We start from the raw sequence: 16,929 nt of genomic DNA on the forward strand, positions 1-16,929 counted from the left end.
GCCCCCTTTTCACATTCTTCACCTCTGTTTTTCACCCCCTCAGACTGCGAGAGACAAAATGGCGGCCGACTCTTCCTGGTTTCGACCGATTCGAATGTTTCCTGAGATCTAACAACCAATCAGAATCGCGCTCGTGCACGGCGGCGTGCGCGTACGGTAAGCTTACGGTACGCGCTCGGAGCGCGCCCATAGATATATATATTGATTTAAATGCTATTTTCTCAGGATATACTTTACAGATTTACACAAGACCTTCAAAAGACACATCCCTGACCTGAGGGCTACCTCTCTGCCAAATTTCAAGTAATTCTGTTCAGCCGTTCGGGCTGTAGCTCGGACTAAAGGTCCTATGGAAAAATGCATGGGGAAAACACGTTTTGGGACCCCCCCTTTTTCTCAGCCCCCGCTTGACGAATCCCCCCGAGACTTTCAGGGTAGGAGCGGAGCGGAGCGCCCCACCTATTTTGAGAATTTCGCGAGGATTCGTCAATCGGCGCCAAAGTTATTCCAAATAGAATGTTGCGGATTTCCTATGGAAACACGGTCCTAACTATAACTATCTACTGGCGACCGCCAGTAGATAATATATATATATATATATATATATTCACTGAAAAAAACATAGGTTTCAGGCACGTTATAGCTAATAATTAGCATTTAAAAAAACCTTAGGAAATTCATTGAAAAAACCATAGGTTTCAGGGGCGTTATAGTTAGCTGGACTTTTCACTCGTACAAAACCATAGAAATTCCCCCGTTATAGTTAGTTCAGCTAACTATAACTCGCGCGCCCGCAATGCACTGCTGATGACGTCACATATTACATCACTCATGACATGGTCAGTGACATCACTCATGACATCACTGATGACATCTCAAATGATATCACTGATGACATCACTGATGACATCATCCAGTGAATGTGTGTTTTTCTGAAAATTACATATTTTATATATGTATATCTCAAGGTCGATGGAAGAATAAATAGGTATATAAGTGTCTAAATGGATGATTTGTTTTTGAAAAATTGATTGTATAACTGACTGATTAAGTGTATCTTAGTGAATACATGGCTTAGTGAGTAATGTTTAAATATGTAAATATCTGTATCAGTCTCTCACTTTGTGTATAATTGGCTGCATGGGTTGGTGAGTAGCTACATGAGTGTCTATATAGGTTATTAGTTGGTTTTTTGAGTATCAGTATACGTGTCTGATGTCTGTATGGTTCGGTGGGGGGAATTACGTAGTGCATAGGTGCATGAATGAGTGACTCACCGTTTCTATGTGTTGAATACAGCATGTGTGCAGGACTGTATGGGTGGATGAGTGTGTGCATGGGTGTGTTAGTGAGTGAATGACTGTCTCAATAGTGTCTCTATGAGTAACTACATATGTTTTAAACTAGTATATGTGACTATTGGTGTATATAAGTGAGTATATGTGAGAGTGAGAGATTGAAAGAGTTCCTGTATGAATAAGTATGTGTTTCTATAAGTGATTGTTAAAAAGCCTAAGTATGTGTAAGTTTCTGTAGAAGTAAGTGTGGTGGTGTGTGTATAACTGTATATGCAGGTAAACGGATGTTTGATTCTTTATTAGCATGAGTAACTATGTGTGTGAGTAACTTTATGGATGAGTGGCATTGTGTAACAGGATGTATAGGTGTATGAGTACATATGATGAGTGAGTACATGTATGAGTGACTGTATAGGACTGTTGGTGAATGAGTGGATGTGGATGTGGATCTTACAATTACTGAATAGGTTGTTGTAACTGGTATTGGTATGTCCATTGTTTTGAAAATTTTAATTTCTATTTTTGAATGTGTGTATCAAAGGTTATATTAGGGGGAGAGGAGGTCTGCCACTCTATCACAAGGATGATGTCATCAGTGATGTCATGAGTGATGTCATGAGTGATGTCACTGACCATGTCATGAGTGATGTAATATGTGACGTCATCAGCAGTGCATTGCGGGCACGCGAGTTATAGTTAGCTGAACTAACTAGAACGGGGGAATTTCTATGGTTTTGTACGAGTGAAAAGTCCAGCTAACTATAACGCCCCTGAAACCTATGGTTTTTTCAGTGAATTTCTAAGGTTTTTTAAATGCTAATTCCTAGCTATAACGTGCCTGAAACCTATGTTTTTTTCAGTGAATTTCAAAGGTTTTTTAAATGCTAATTTCTAGCTATGCCTACAGAGATAGGACATGTGAAGAAAGAAGGAAAAACGCACAGAAAGAAAAAAAAAGAAATGCAGAAAGAAGCAACAGAAGTCCTCAAAGATGAAGAAAAGTGCAGGAAGAAGTATAAAGTGCAGAAAGAGCAAACAGAAGAGCAGAAACAAGCCTTGTTGCAAAATCATCCTGTACCCTCAACTTTTTCAGACGGATACTGGTGGTAACTGAGTCTGACTAACCAGTCCTAGAGCCAGTGCTATGTTAAAAGACACTCAGAATACAGTGAAAACACCTACATACACTAGGGCACACTATGTGTTGGGGTCTCCCTGTGATTAGCATGACCTCCTCTGTAAGCCCCTAGTATATAATAGGGCAGGGGATTAAAACTACCTCTTAAAATGCACCACAGGGCGTGTTTGAACACGTCACCTCATGCCCCGTCCCCCCCCTTCCCCACTGTGTAAACACGCCCTGTAGCCGTTTTAAGTTGGGTGATTAAGTCCCCTTGAATCCTGAGGGTCCCTATGGTCCAACTAGACCACTAGGTACCTCCAGTAAGCGCCACAGAGCTGCGTTGCAGAGAGGTGTAAAAAGTGGCACGGCCTGCACCACCTCTCTGCAACGCAGAGCAGTGGTGCTTACTGGAAGCACCTGGTGGGCTAGTTGGACCCCAGGGTCCCTCAGGATTGAAAGGGAATTATTTCCCCAACTTAAAAATGCGCCACTGGGCCTGTGGGCGTTCTGAGTTGAGAGATTAAGTCCCCTTGAATCCTAAGGGTCCCTAGGGTCAAACTAGCCCACTAGGTACCTCCAGTAAGCGCCACAGAGCTGCGTTGCATGGAGGTGTAAAAAGGGGCGTGGCCTCAGAACACCTGTCTGCAACGCAGCTCCCTGGCGCATACTGGAGATACCTGTTGGGCTAGTTGGCCCTCAGGGACCCTCAGTATTGAAGGGGAATTAATTCCTCAACTTACAACTGGCCAGGGGGCGCGTTTGCAGAGTGCTGCAAGGAGGGGGCGTGGCCTCCGGCGCGATGCCGGTCTTTTATTTCAGGGGTGTTGAATTTTTCAAATACTCTAGTTGTCCAAGGGACAAAATGCCACTGAGATCTACATGTCCTGTAAAATCCACTTGTCCCACCTACCCCGTTCCACATCAAACCTAAGGGCTCCGGCTGACAGAGAAACAATAATATATTTGTGCTTTATTCAAATCAGTAAACCATTGAATGCTGTGCAATAATAATGCTAAAGGAAAACTTGTCAAGTGATATTATTGCGTCCCTGCCCCCCTGCGCCCCCTCCCCTTAACCCTGACGGCAATTCTTTTATTTCTATTCCCCTTTTTTTCCATTTTTTTTTGGCTGTGTATTTATTCCCACAAAATACGTACATTTCAACCCATACATAATGTACTAATTTACCGTCACCCTTGTAAAAACGTATGGGTGGGATATAAAAATGTCAGCCAGCGTGCCTCCTGCCATTTCCCCCTCACTTTTGCAGCTGGCCAGACGTGAGCCCTACGGTCTTTGCGAATCGGTAAGTTGTATCGAAAAAGAAACAGCAAAGTTGGGAGCTTCCTTTAATAATAAGAATTGTTTTTTCGCCAAATGTACCCTCTTTGCAACATTAATCAATTGTGTAATGTATATTTGTCGGTGTGTTTACGCAGTTATGGGCTGAAAGTTAATAGCTCACTATTCTATATTAGGACTTTAAGTTATAAATTGCAAGTCACCAACGGATGTCTCTTTTGAAAGCATTAATCTGCAGTTCTGTTCCCATCCTATGCACTCTGTAATCGACTTCGTACATGTTCTTTGCAGCAGGCATATTAACCCTCTGCACTAACTTCACCGAGGTCACAACCTCAACTATACAAAACACGGATCTCTTTCCAGGATGGTAATTCATCACACAAGTTTCCTACACATTTCTGTGAGGCCTGGTAATTGCCGGCGGAAAGAAACGCTGCAGCAGGTGCTTCGAAAGCTTTTAGTGCTGGCTGCGCCGTGTGCGACAATGTTTTTTTGCCCATAAGCCAAAGGAGTGAAAGTGTAGGAGTCACATGTCACCCATACTGGTAGGCAGTAGATTAAGAGTGCTTGGTGTGGAGAAGCACAAACGCAGAGTCGAAAAAGAAACAGCAAAGTTGGGAGCTTCCTTTAATAATAAGAATCGTTTTTTTTGCCAAATGTACCCTCTTTGCAACATTAATCAATTTTGTAATGTATATTTGTCGGTGTGTTTATGCAGTTCTGGGCTGAAAGTTAATAGTTCACTATTCTATATTAGGACTTTAAGTTATAAATTGCAAGTCACCAACGGATGTCTCTTTTGAAAGTATTAATCTGCAGATCTGTTTCCATCTGCGGTATGAAGGCTCCGGACCCGCGATGTTAAACCCGCATTGCGATGGCAGCGCGTGAATCTGAATTCGTTGTAATGGGTGTTTCCCCCATGAAGCGGTGGTAGCGCAGCGCGCCTGCTTGCGATACGCTTTTTTGACGTCCGTATCTGAGGCGCCGAGGCGGGCCAGGCCTAGGCTTTTGTACTAATTAATCTACCAATGCACGGTTGCTAAAAATATAAATAAAAGAAAATCGCAGCACCTCCGTCACAATATCACACAATTCAAGCGGGCAAAACTGCTTATTTTACCTGAATGCTTATTGCAAGCCTCGTGGCGGCCATGGACTACTGCTTGCAGAGGCTGAGTGACGTTTCACTCCCCCAGCCAATCACTGGCTAGAGCCCAGTCATGGGCTGCTAGCCAATCAGATGCCGCCAAAGGCTCTCTGCAAGCTTCGGATTGGCTGTGAGCCCCAGAGTGCCCACAGCCTGTTGTTTTAACGTGATTAAAACGTGATTAATGTCTACATATCCGTCGGACATAAATAGACAATAAATCTTCTTGCCCGTCAATATAAACAACATGGTTCGGGCGTCGGGCGATATGATTCCCCCACCCCTGTTTCTCTCAAACATGGTTCGTAATATCACAGCAGAAGGCTTTTTCACATGGTAAAATCACCTTAGAACACACCACAATTCCTAAAATGAGTATGGTACCATCAACAAATGATTTATAATATAACTAAAGTCTTAAAACCTTCTATTAACTGCAATGCTTTTTAATGAGGTGCTATCATGTATATTGGTCCCAAGATGGCTGCCAACACTTCTTGGATGAAGTACTGACAGCCAATCAGACCTCACGATGAGATGTGTGGTTAGGCTCCGCCCAGATATGTATATGATTTTACTTTTGATTCTCTCAGGAACTACTGAACAGATTGACACCATATATACAAAAGGCACATGCCTGACCTGAGGACTACCTCTTTGCCAAATTTCAAGTAATTCTGTTCAGCCGTTCGGGCTGTACCTTGGAAATTTGCATGGGGAAAACGCGTTTTGGGCCCCTCCTTTTTTCTCAGCCCCCGCTTGACGAATCCCCCCGAGACTGTCAAGGTAGGAGCGGAGCGGAGCACCCCACCTATTTTAAACATTTTGCGAGGATTCGACAACCGGCTCCAAAGTTATTCCAAATAGAATGTTGCGGATTTCCTATGGAAACACGGTCCTAACTATAACTATCTACTGGCGACCGCCAGTAGATAATATATGTATATATATATATATATATATATATATATATATATTTATCAAAACGGAATCCCACTCGCGCTCTCGGATGGCAATTGGCAAAAAGACAACGAACTTCAATCCAAACAAAGGGAGTTTATTCACTTCATAAACTCGCCGTGACGCGTTTCGCCACTGTCGTGGCTTGTTCACACAGCGATACACCGTAAGAAACACCATTACATACTTTCGCCTTTCATAGACAAAGAAAGAGGACTGTAACCTCGCAAGCTCACTGAAAAACTCCTGAACAAAACGGTCGCCATTTTAGCAGGTGCAAATTATAATGTTACAAACACAATATAAACGTTATATGGCACCATTATTTACGTAGCAAGGGGCATTTCCATAAATTATTTGTCATAAATTCTATGGTTATTCTAAGATACAAAATTGATTAGTACATAGAAAATTTAAGTCACAAAGTTGGTAGTGATTCGTTCGTAAATACGAACAAACTTCACTTAATTGAGATTGCCTAGAATTCAAATCACTTAGGAACGTTCCTATATCGTAATTCTATAAATTTGTCATTAGACCTCATTGACATGGCCCCTTGTACTACATGATATTACAAAGTTTTTTGCTCACATGGTTTCTCAGTCACATTGCAATTCAACCCTTGTTAGTGGGTGTTTTGATGTATTAAGGCTTTCTATGCATGGTGTCCTCTTCCCTTATATCACCCATATATTAAAATTAAGAGCCAATTGGTCTTATCTCACACAAAGAGAGCCGTCGGATGATCTGAGGAGAATGAGCAGAGATCTCAAACTGGATCAGCCATACCACCCTTTCTTCCTTCCTGTCAAGAAGATACAGATATGATTAAGTCATAGGGAAAGTTATAATCTCACATTAAAACAATATACACACTCATTCATTTTGAAGATGTATTACCATTTCTTCATCAAGATTATGGCCATTCGGAAAAAGGGTACACATCCCTATTATATGTTTCGACTCCCGTTGTCTGAGTCTTAGAACCCTGTTACCCCCTCTGACTTTGGGTGTGATCTGCTCAATAGCATAGTATGTTAGTTTAGTGGGGTCTGAGAAATGGTGGCTTGCAAAATGTCGGGCAATGGGATATTGTCTATCATGGTTGGTAATCGCACACATATGTTCAAGCACTCGTTTTTTTGCCATATGCGTGGTACTACCCACATATCGTAGCTTACAGGGGCACTCCAACACATAGATAACAAAAGTGCTGGTGCATGTCAAAAATTGTGAAATATTCATCATTGTTCCCGTGCTAGTGTAAAAATATGTTTTAACCATTTTACTATTGCCACAGGCCTTACAATGGCCACACGGGTAAAAACCTGGTAGGTCAATGCCTCTATTCTCACAATTGGATTTGAGATCACTGTGGACTAGTGCATCCCTGAAGCTACGTCCTCTTCTGTACGTGATCATTGGATATGTTGGTAAAGTTTTACCTATGATGGAATCATTTTTTAAAATTTCCCAATGTCGTTGTACAATCTTACGGACTTGGGTAGAGTGTCCATTAAATGTCATGATCAGCCTGGCTGTTCCCTCCTCTTCCTTTTGTGTTGTGATCATTTCTGGAGGTGCTAGGGTACTGGATCTTTCAACAGATTCTACTCTTTCTGTTGCTTTTTTGAGAACCCATGATGGATACCCTCTTGCTTTGAATCTTTCGATCATTATTTTTTCTTCATTTTGGTAGTCTGATGTTAGGCTGCAATTCCTTTTGGCTCTGAGTAGTTCCCCATAAGGGATACTCCACTTCAAGCTGTCAGGATGACTACTCAAAGCATGGAGCAGGGTATTCCCAGCTGTGCATTTACGATATAAAACCGTATGTACACTGTTGTTCTTCACTTGGACACATGTGTCAAGATATTCCACTTTTTCTCTGCTAATCGTGCTGGTAAGGACAATGTTCTTGTTATTGTGGTTTAGTTTATCGACAAAAAGTACAGCTTCTTTCTCCTCTCCTTGCCATACAAAAAATATATCTAACTATAAATATATATAACTCACGCACCAGCAATCCACTGCTCATGACGTCACATATTACATCACTCATGACTTGGTCAGTGGCATCACTGATGACATCACTGATGACATCATCCTTGTGATAGAGTGGTGGTCGCACGAGTTATAGTTATCTGAACTAACTATAACGGGGGAATTTCATTGTTTTTTTATGAGTGAAATGTCCACCTAACTATAACATGTGTGAAACCTATGGTTTTTTAAGTGAATTTGCAAGGTTTTTTAAATGCTAATTCCTAACTATAACGTGTGTGAAACCTATGCTTTTTTCTGTGAATTTGCACGGTTTTTTAAATGCTAAGTTATGTATGTATTATTATATTTTTTATATATTTATTTTACAATAAACTACGTATTAAAAAGTAAATTTTATTTTTTTTAGGGTTTTTCACGGTGCGTGCACCGTGTGCGCACCGTGAGCGCACCCCGCGATTTTTTGAAAAAACTTTAAATGTTTTTTTCTGCCTTCGGGGTCCTTCAGGGACCCCCTGACAAAGGCTAGGGGGTCAGGCACTCTCTACCCTGCCCCCTTTTCACATTCGCCACCTTCCTTTTTCACTCTCGCACTCAAAACAAACAAAATGGCGGCTGACACTTCCTGATTTCGACCGATTCGAACGTTGGCTGACATTTAACCACCAATCAGAATTACGCTCGCGCACGTTAGGGTGCGCGCACGGTGCGTGCATGGTGCGCGGCTATAGACATGTATGTGCTTTTAACTAAATTATCTCAGGGACTACTGAACAGATTGACTCCATATATGCAAAAGGCACTTCCCTGACTTGAGGACTACCTCTTTGCCAAATTTCAAGTAATTCTGTTCAGCCGTTCGGGCTGTACCTTCGACTAAAGGTCCTATGGGAAAATGCATGGGGAAAACGCATTTTGGGACCCCCCTTTTCTCTCGGCCCCCGCTTGACGAATCCCCCCCGAGACTTTAAGGGTAGGAGCTGAGCGGAGCGCCCCATTAGTTTTGAAAATTTCGCGAAGATTCGTCAACCAGCGCCAAAGTTATTCAAAATAGAATTTTGAGATTTCCTATGGAAACACGGTCCTAACTATAACTATCTACTGGCGACCGCCAGTAGATAATATATACACATACATATATATATCAATGCATATGCACACATATGCATATATATGCATATGTGTGCGTGTAGAGAGAGGTAGAGAGGTAGAGGTGTAGAAGTAGAGAGGTAGAGGTAGAGAGGTAGAGGTAGAGAGGTAGAGGTAGAGAGGTAGCGGTAGAGAGGTAGAGTAGTAGAGAGAGATGTAGAGAGAGGTAGAGAGTAGAGGATGAGTAGTAGAGAGTAGTAGAGAGTGTAGCAGAGAGTGAGTAGTAGAGATTAGTAGAGAGAGTAGTAGAGCATGAGTAGTAGAGAGTGAGTAGTAGAGAGTTGTACAGAGTGGGTAGTAGAGAGTGAGTAGTAGAGAGTAGTAGAGAGCAGTAGAAAGTGAGTAGTAGAGTGAGTAGTAGAGAGTAGTAGAGAGTGAGTACTAGAGAGAGAGTAGTAGAGAGAGAGTAGTAGGGAGTAGTAGAGTAGTAGAGAGTAAGTAGTAGAGAGTAAGTAGTAGAGAGTAGTGGAGTAGTAGAGAGTGAGTAGTAGAGAGTAGTAGGGAGTGAGTAGTAGAGTGAGTAGTAGGGAGTAGTAAAGAGTGAGTAGTAGAGTGAGTAGTAGAGAGTTGTAGAGAGCAAGTAGTAGAGAGCAAGAAGTAGAGAGTGTGTAGTAGAGAGTGAGTAGTAGAGAGTAGTAGAGAGTGAGTAGCAGAGAGAGTAGTAGAGAGTGAGTAGTAGAGTGAGTAGTAGAGAGTAGTAGAGAGAGAGTAGTAGAGAGTGAGTAGTAGAGAGTAGTAGAGAGTGAGTAGTAGAGAGTGAGTAGTAGAGAGAGAGTAGTAGGGAGTAGTAGAGTAGTAGAGAATGAGTAGTAGAGAGTGAATAGTAGAGAGTAGTGAGTAGTAGAGAGTAAGTAGCAGAGCGAGTAGTAGAGAGTAGTATAGAGTGAGAAGAAGAGAGTGAGTAGTGGAGAGTGAGTAGTAGAGAGTAGTAGAGAGCGAGTAGTAGAGAGTGAGTAGTAGAGAGTGAGAAGTAGAGAGTAGTAGAGAGTGAGTAGTAGAGAGAGAGCAGTAGAGAGTAGTAGAGAGTGAGTAGTAGAGTAGTAGAGAGTGAGTGGTAGAGATTAGTAAAGAGTAGTAGAGAGTAGTAAAGAGTGAGTAGTAGAGAGAGTACTAGAGTAGTAGAGAGTGAGTAGTAGAGAGTGAATAGTAGAGAGTAGTAGAGTGAGTAGTAGAGAGTGAGTAGTAGTAGAGAGAGTAGTAGAGAGTGAGTAGTAGAGAGTGAGTGGTAGAGAGTAGTAGAGAGTAGTAGAGTGAGTAGTAGAGAGTGAGCAGTAGAGAGTGAATAGTAGAGAGTAGTAGTAGAGGGTAGTAGAGAGTAGTAGAGAGTGAATAGTAGAGAGTAAGTAGTAGAGAGTAGTAGGGAGTGAGTAGGTGAGAGTGAGTAGTTTAATTTAAAAGGAACACAATGAGGGAGTTCATTTTGCCATAGAATTTGATTATTGCTGAAAAAATAGGGCACATTTTGAGTGACTTCTCAAATCTTCTTCTTTTTCATTAAAAAATTCTGACATGCAGACTGAAACATGCACTTTCAATACCAGCAGCAGACTTCCCTGGTGAGCAGTAGATTTACTACAGTGATCTAATAAGCATCTAGAGTGCTAACATTCCGAATTTATGGCAAATGTGTGACACATCTGAATGCCTTCTTGATGGAATCAAAGTAAAAAACTGAAAGTATTTCCTACTGAGGAGACTGTAGTAAATGAGGAAATTAGGAAACTTCATAACAAATAAGTCTCCCAAAATGGCCACCAGAGACAAAAGATCCCAAATGTAGCACAAATATCACCCATATGTAGCCCAAGTATAGCCCAATGACAGAATGTCCCAGAGTGTTCTAAAGAACAACTAGAGCGCAAACAGTCTTACTTATGACAAAAGTATGGCACACCTGAAGCCATCTTGATTGGAATAAAGTGGTAACACTTAAAACATTTAATTTGCAAAGGAACAAAATGAGGAGGTTCATTTTGCCATAGAAATTATGATTAGTGCTGTAGAAAGAAAAAATAGGGCATATTTTGACTTCTCAAATCCTCTTCTATTTCACAAAAAATTCTGACATGCAGACTGAAACATGCAGTTTCAATACCAGCAGCAGACTTCCCTGGTGAACAGTAGCTTTACTACAGTGATCTAATGAGCAACTAGAGTGCTACCATTCAGAATTTATGGCAAATGTGTGACACATCTGAATGCCTTCTTGATGGAACCAAAGTAAACAAGCCTTGAAAATGCAATAGGTCTGTGAGTAGTAGAGAAAGAGTAGTAGAGAGTGAGTAGTAGAGTGAGTAGTAGAGAGCAGTAGAGAGAGAGTAGTAGAGAGCAAGTAGTAGAGAGTGTGTAGTAGAGAGTGAGTAGTAAAGAGTAGTAGAGAGTGAGTAGTAGAGAGTGAGAAGTAGAGAGAGTAGTAGAGAGTGAGAAGTAGAGAGAGTAGTAGAGAGTAGTAGAGTAGTAGAGTAGCAGAGAGTGAGTAGTAGAGAGAGAGTAGTGGAGAGTAGTGGAGTAGTGGAGAGTGAGTAGTAGAGAGTAGTAGAGAGTGAGTAGTAGAGTGAGTAGTAGAGAGTAGTAGAGAGTGAGTAGTAGAGTGAGTAGTAGAGAGTAGTAGAGAGCAAGTAGTAGAGAGTAGTCGAGAGTGAGTAGTAGAGCGTAGTAGAGAGTGAGTAGTAGAGAGTGAGTAGTAGAGAGAGAGTAGTAGAGATTAGTAGAGTAGTAGAGAGTGAGTAGTAGAGAGTAGTGGAGAGTGAGTAACAGAGAGTAGTAGAGAGTGAGTGGTAGAGTGAGTAGTAGAGAGTAGTAGAGAGTGAGTAGTAGAGTGAGTAGTAGAGAGTAGTAGAGTGCAAGTAGTAGAGAGTGTGTAGTAGAGAGTGAATACTAGAGAGTACTAGAGAGTGAGTGGTAGAGAGAGTAGTAGAGAGTAGTGGAGAGTGAGTAACAGAGAGTAGTAGAGAGTGAGTGGTAGAGTGAGTAGTAGAGAGTAGTAGAGAGTGAGTAGTAGAGTGAGTAGTAGAGAGTAGTAGAGTGCAAGTAGTAGAGAGTGTGTAGTAGAGAGTGAATACTAGAGAGTACTAGAGAGTGAGTGGTAGAGAGAGTAGTAGAGAGTGAGAAGTAGAGTGAGTAGTAAAGAGTTGCTGACCTGGTTCTCTCCCTCTAAAGCAGTTCTGCTGACCTGGTTTCTCTGGCTCTGCAGCAGGTCTGCTGACCTGGTTCTCTGGCTCTAGAGCAGCTCAGCTGACCTAGTTCTTAGGCTACAGAGCAGCTCTGCGGATCTGGTTCTCTGGCTCTACAACAGCTCTGCTGACCTGGTTCTCTGGCTCTAAAGCAGCTCTGCTGACCCGGTTGTATGGCTCTAAAGCAGTTCTGCTGACATGGTTCTCTGACTCTAGAGCAGCTCTCCTGACCTGGTTCTCTCCCTCCAGAGAAGCTCTGCTGACCTGGTTCTCTCCCTCTAAAGCAGCTCTGCTGACCTGGTTCTCTCGCTCTAATGCAGCTCTACTGACCTGGTTTCTCTGGCTCTACTGCAGCTCTGCTGACCTGGTTCTCTGGCTCTAGAGCAGCTCTGCTGACCTGGTTCTCTGGCTGTAAAGCAGCTCTGCTGACCTGGTTCTCTCCCTCTAAAGAGCTCTGCTGACCTGGTTCTCTGGCTCTAAAGCAGTTCTGCTGACCTGGTTCTCTGCCTCTAGAGCAGCTCTGCTGACCTGGTTCTATGGCTCTGCAGCAGGTCTGCTGACCTGGTTCTCTGGCTCTAGAGCAGCTCTGCTGACCTCGGTCTTAGGCTACAGAGCAGCTCTGCTGATCTGGTTCTCTGGCTCTACAACAGCTCTGCTGACCTGGTTCTCTGGCTCTAAAGCAGTTCTGCTGACATGGTTCTCTGACTCTAGAGCAGCTCTGCTGACCTGGTTCTCTCCCTCCAGAGCAGCTCTGCTGACCTGGTTCTCTCCCTCTAAAGCAGCTCTGCTGACCTGGTTTCTCTGGCTCTAGAGCAGCTCTGCTGACCTGGTTCTCTGGCTCTAAAGCAGCTCTGCTGGCCTGGTTCTCTCCCTCTAAAGAGCTCTGCTGACCTGGTTCTCTGGCTCTAAAGCAGTTCTGCTGACCTGGTTCTCTGCCTCTAGAGCAGCTCTGCTGACCTGGTTCTATGGCTCTAAAGCAGCTCTGCTGACCTGGTTCTCTGGCTCTAGAGCAGCTCTGCTGACCTGGTTCTCTGGCTCTAAAGCAGCTCTGCTGACCTGGTTTCTCTGGCTCTACAGCAGCTCTGCTGTCCTGGTTGTCAGCCTCTAGAGCAGCTCTGCTGACCTGGGTCTCTGGCTCTAGAGCAGCTCTGCTGACCTGGGTCTCTGGTTCTAGAGCAGCTCTGCTGACCTGCTTCTTAGGCTCTAGAGCAGCTCTGCTAACCTGGTTCTCTGGCTCTACAACGGCTCTGCTGACCTGGTTTCTCTGGCTCTACAGCAGCTCTGCTGACCTGGTTCTCTGTACTCACAATGCACGCACCTGACTTCGCGAAAATATATTTAAAAATAATTTAAGTTTATTATAAGTACAAATATATTATTTTTATGAATATCTTAGATAATCTCTTGCCCTAATATGTATATTAAAGACACATACACATAGTTAGTTCTGCTAACTATAACTCGCGCGCCCGCAATGCACTGCTGATGATGTCACATATTGCATCATTCATGACATGGTCAGTGACATCACTGATGACATCACTGATGACATCTCAAATGACATCACTGATGACATCATCCACATGACAGGCTGATACACCTCATCATACACTAGTATAACCTTTCATCACTCACTGTAAAATACAGAGTACCATATTTGAAACCATTGACACACCAATACCAGTTACTACATACCCACTCACTGATTCCTAAGTCTACACACACAACTACCCATTCAACAACAGAATCATGCAGTCACTAATTAATAGAACACTATCAAATGCACTTATACACATATATAGACATTGACACATCAGCAGTCATCTAAATCGGTTATGCAGTCATCCTACTCACTCATGAAAAAAATGTATCACACTTACATTTACTCACTTACACAATTATCCAACAGCACCTCATTTATTCAAACACATAGTAACTCATAGTTAATATGTTAAAAAATTATTCACTTAAACAGACAGTCAGACAGCTAATAAATCCTCCATCCTGACAGGTTTATATCCTCTCAATCTTCAATACAGATTGGTATATATATAATACATATTTAAATTTCAAACTAAACCACATTCACTGGATGATGTCATCAGTGATGTCATCAGTGATGTCATTTGAGATTTCATCAGTGATGTCATCAGTGATGTCACTGACCATGTCATGAATGATGCAATATGTGACATCATCAGCAGTGCATTGCGGGCGCGTGAGTTATAGTTAGCTCAACTAACTATAACAGGAGAATTTCTATGGTTTTCTATGAGTGAAATGTCCAACTAACTATAACACCCCTATGGTTTTTTCAGTGAATTTCATTGGTTTTTAAATGCTAATTTCTAACTATAACATGCCTGACACTTATGTTTTTTTTGTGAATTCCTAAGGTTTATTAAATGCTAATTTCTAACTCTAACGTGCCTGAAACCTATGTTTTTTTTCAGTGAATTTCAAAAGTTTTTTAAATGCTAATTTCTAATTATAATGTTCATTAAACCTATCTTTTTCTGTGTTTTTTAATTATCAATCCATTCTCAACTTGGTGAAAACTTCAAATCTCACCACTCTTCCATTGATCCCTTACGCCAACAAAATTGCCACAAACAAGAGCCACAACTAACGCTAATGAAATTCAAAGTAGGCGTTCCCGTGCAAAAAAAACACGAAAACACCACTTCCCCATATTTTCAACGACCAGTCAAATCTGCAATGTGATCCAAAAAGCAGGCGATAAGCCAAGTTAGCAGTAACAAATTAACATCAACCTTTAATTGGTGTAAGGAGGTCGACTATATACTCCGTGAATTGGACCCAACTCACAGCCACATCTAAAGACCAACACATGATAGAGCTACTGATCATGCAGGTCCGACACGCAACAAGACCACAACACCCAGCGCCACCGCCACCAGAACCTCCCCCCGCACCCCCCCAATACCACTGAGACAGCGCAAAACAGGACAATGGACCATCCCAAAACGCCATGCCCCTCAGCCACACAATAGCTGAATGTTGGGAGATGTGGCAACCAACTATCTATGACAAGACACCCATCAACAATAAAGCACACAATGCCAAGTGTAACGCTGATGTGCTGCACAGACCTCACTATGCAAAGCACAAACCTCTCCATGTGGAGATATACTATTGATACTTGTATTGTAGTGCACAGTGGATGCAACCATGTTACCTCAGGCAGTGGGGAAGACCTCGGTCATGTAGCTGTGTTGTACCCCCCTGGAAGCGGAAGCGGAGTGGGCTGCTCCAACGTACGCCACTCCAGTGTAGGAGTATGAATAAATAGGCCAGGCCCTAGGCGTGGTTCACTTGAGGGAAGACCAACGAGTCTGTCACAGCAGCAACCCTCAACCTGGGGCGTGGCTGCAGCCATAACCGCGGGCCTCCTCGACACAGGCCCCCTGCGAACCCAGCGGCACAGCACCACAGACATATGTCTGTACCGACTACTGCCTTCGATCTACACTCCAGATAGCAGCGCTCACAATTCAGATGCAGTGGCGATTGCAGATGTCGCAGTCCAGTTCACAAAACACGTTGCTCAAAGTGCGGCCCGCCCAGACCACGCATCATCGCACGGTGGCACACGCTGTGTGCTTCAGGTGCTACTAACTCACTGCACCATAAATCATCACCATGTGGCCTCATCAAGGCACAATTCATTAGACAAAACACATTGCTCCCAGTGTGGCCCACCGGGACCACGTATCATCGCAGGGTGCGCACACGCTGAGTACTCCAGGTGCCACTAACTGTGCAGCTCAACTCAACGCCACTTGGTTTTGCGCCCATCCTGACCGCTGCCTCCGCCCTACACTGGGGTTACACGGTTCACAATTCAAGATTAGTAGCGACGCAAATTGTGTAAGAGACTATAATGGGTTAAGAAGGCCAAATGCTCCCAATCTGTGCAGCTCAAGTCAACGTCACCTGCCTGTGGGCCTTTGCTGACTGCTGCCACCGGCCTACACTGTGGAAGACCGGCGACACGTGGTGCCAACTAACCCTGTTCAACACAAGCCGATCCCACATGTGTAACTGTGTCCTGAGTCCTGAATGACACTGACCACAGCACCCTACTCCCTTAGATCAGTGAGGAGTATTTCCATATGGAAGGCTGGCGACACGTGGTGCCACTGAACCTGCACTACGCAGGCCGGTGGGGCCACCAGCGTATACACGTGGCTGTGGGCCCTTGCTCACCGCTACCTCTGACCTACACTGTGGAAGCCCGGCGACAAATGGTGTCACTAACCATCTTCAACACAAGCCGATCCCACATGTGGAACTTCATACAGTGAGGCACATTTCCATATGCAACGGCGGCGACATGTGGTGCCAATAACTCTGTTCAACACAAGCCGAACAATCCCACATGTGGAACTGTGTTCTGAGTCCTGAATGGCAGTGACACCAAGTCCATGGCATAGACCACAGCAGCATACTCCCTCTGATTAGTTAGGCATATTTCCATATGCAACGGCGGTGACACGTGATTCCAATAACTCTGTTCAACACAAGCCGATCCCACATGTGTAACTATGTCCTGAGTCCTCCTGAATAGCAGTCACTCCAAGTCAGTGGTAGCGACCACAGCACCACACTCCCTTTGATCAGTGAGGGTTATTTCCATATCCAACTACAGACTCCGGTAGGCAACTAACTATCACAGTCCTACACACTACAAATTATCCTGTTCATATCCTCGCTTCAAGACATTTTTTTTATATCAGTTATAG

This window comes from Triturus cristatus, chromosome 5_2 (assembly GCF_964204655.1).
Source record: "Triturus cristatus chromosome 5_2, aTriCri1.1, whole genome shotgun sequence".
Classification (NCBI taxonomy): domain Eukaryota; kingdom Metazoa; phylum Chordata; class Amphibia; order Caudata; family Salamandridae; genus Triturus; species Triturus cristatus.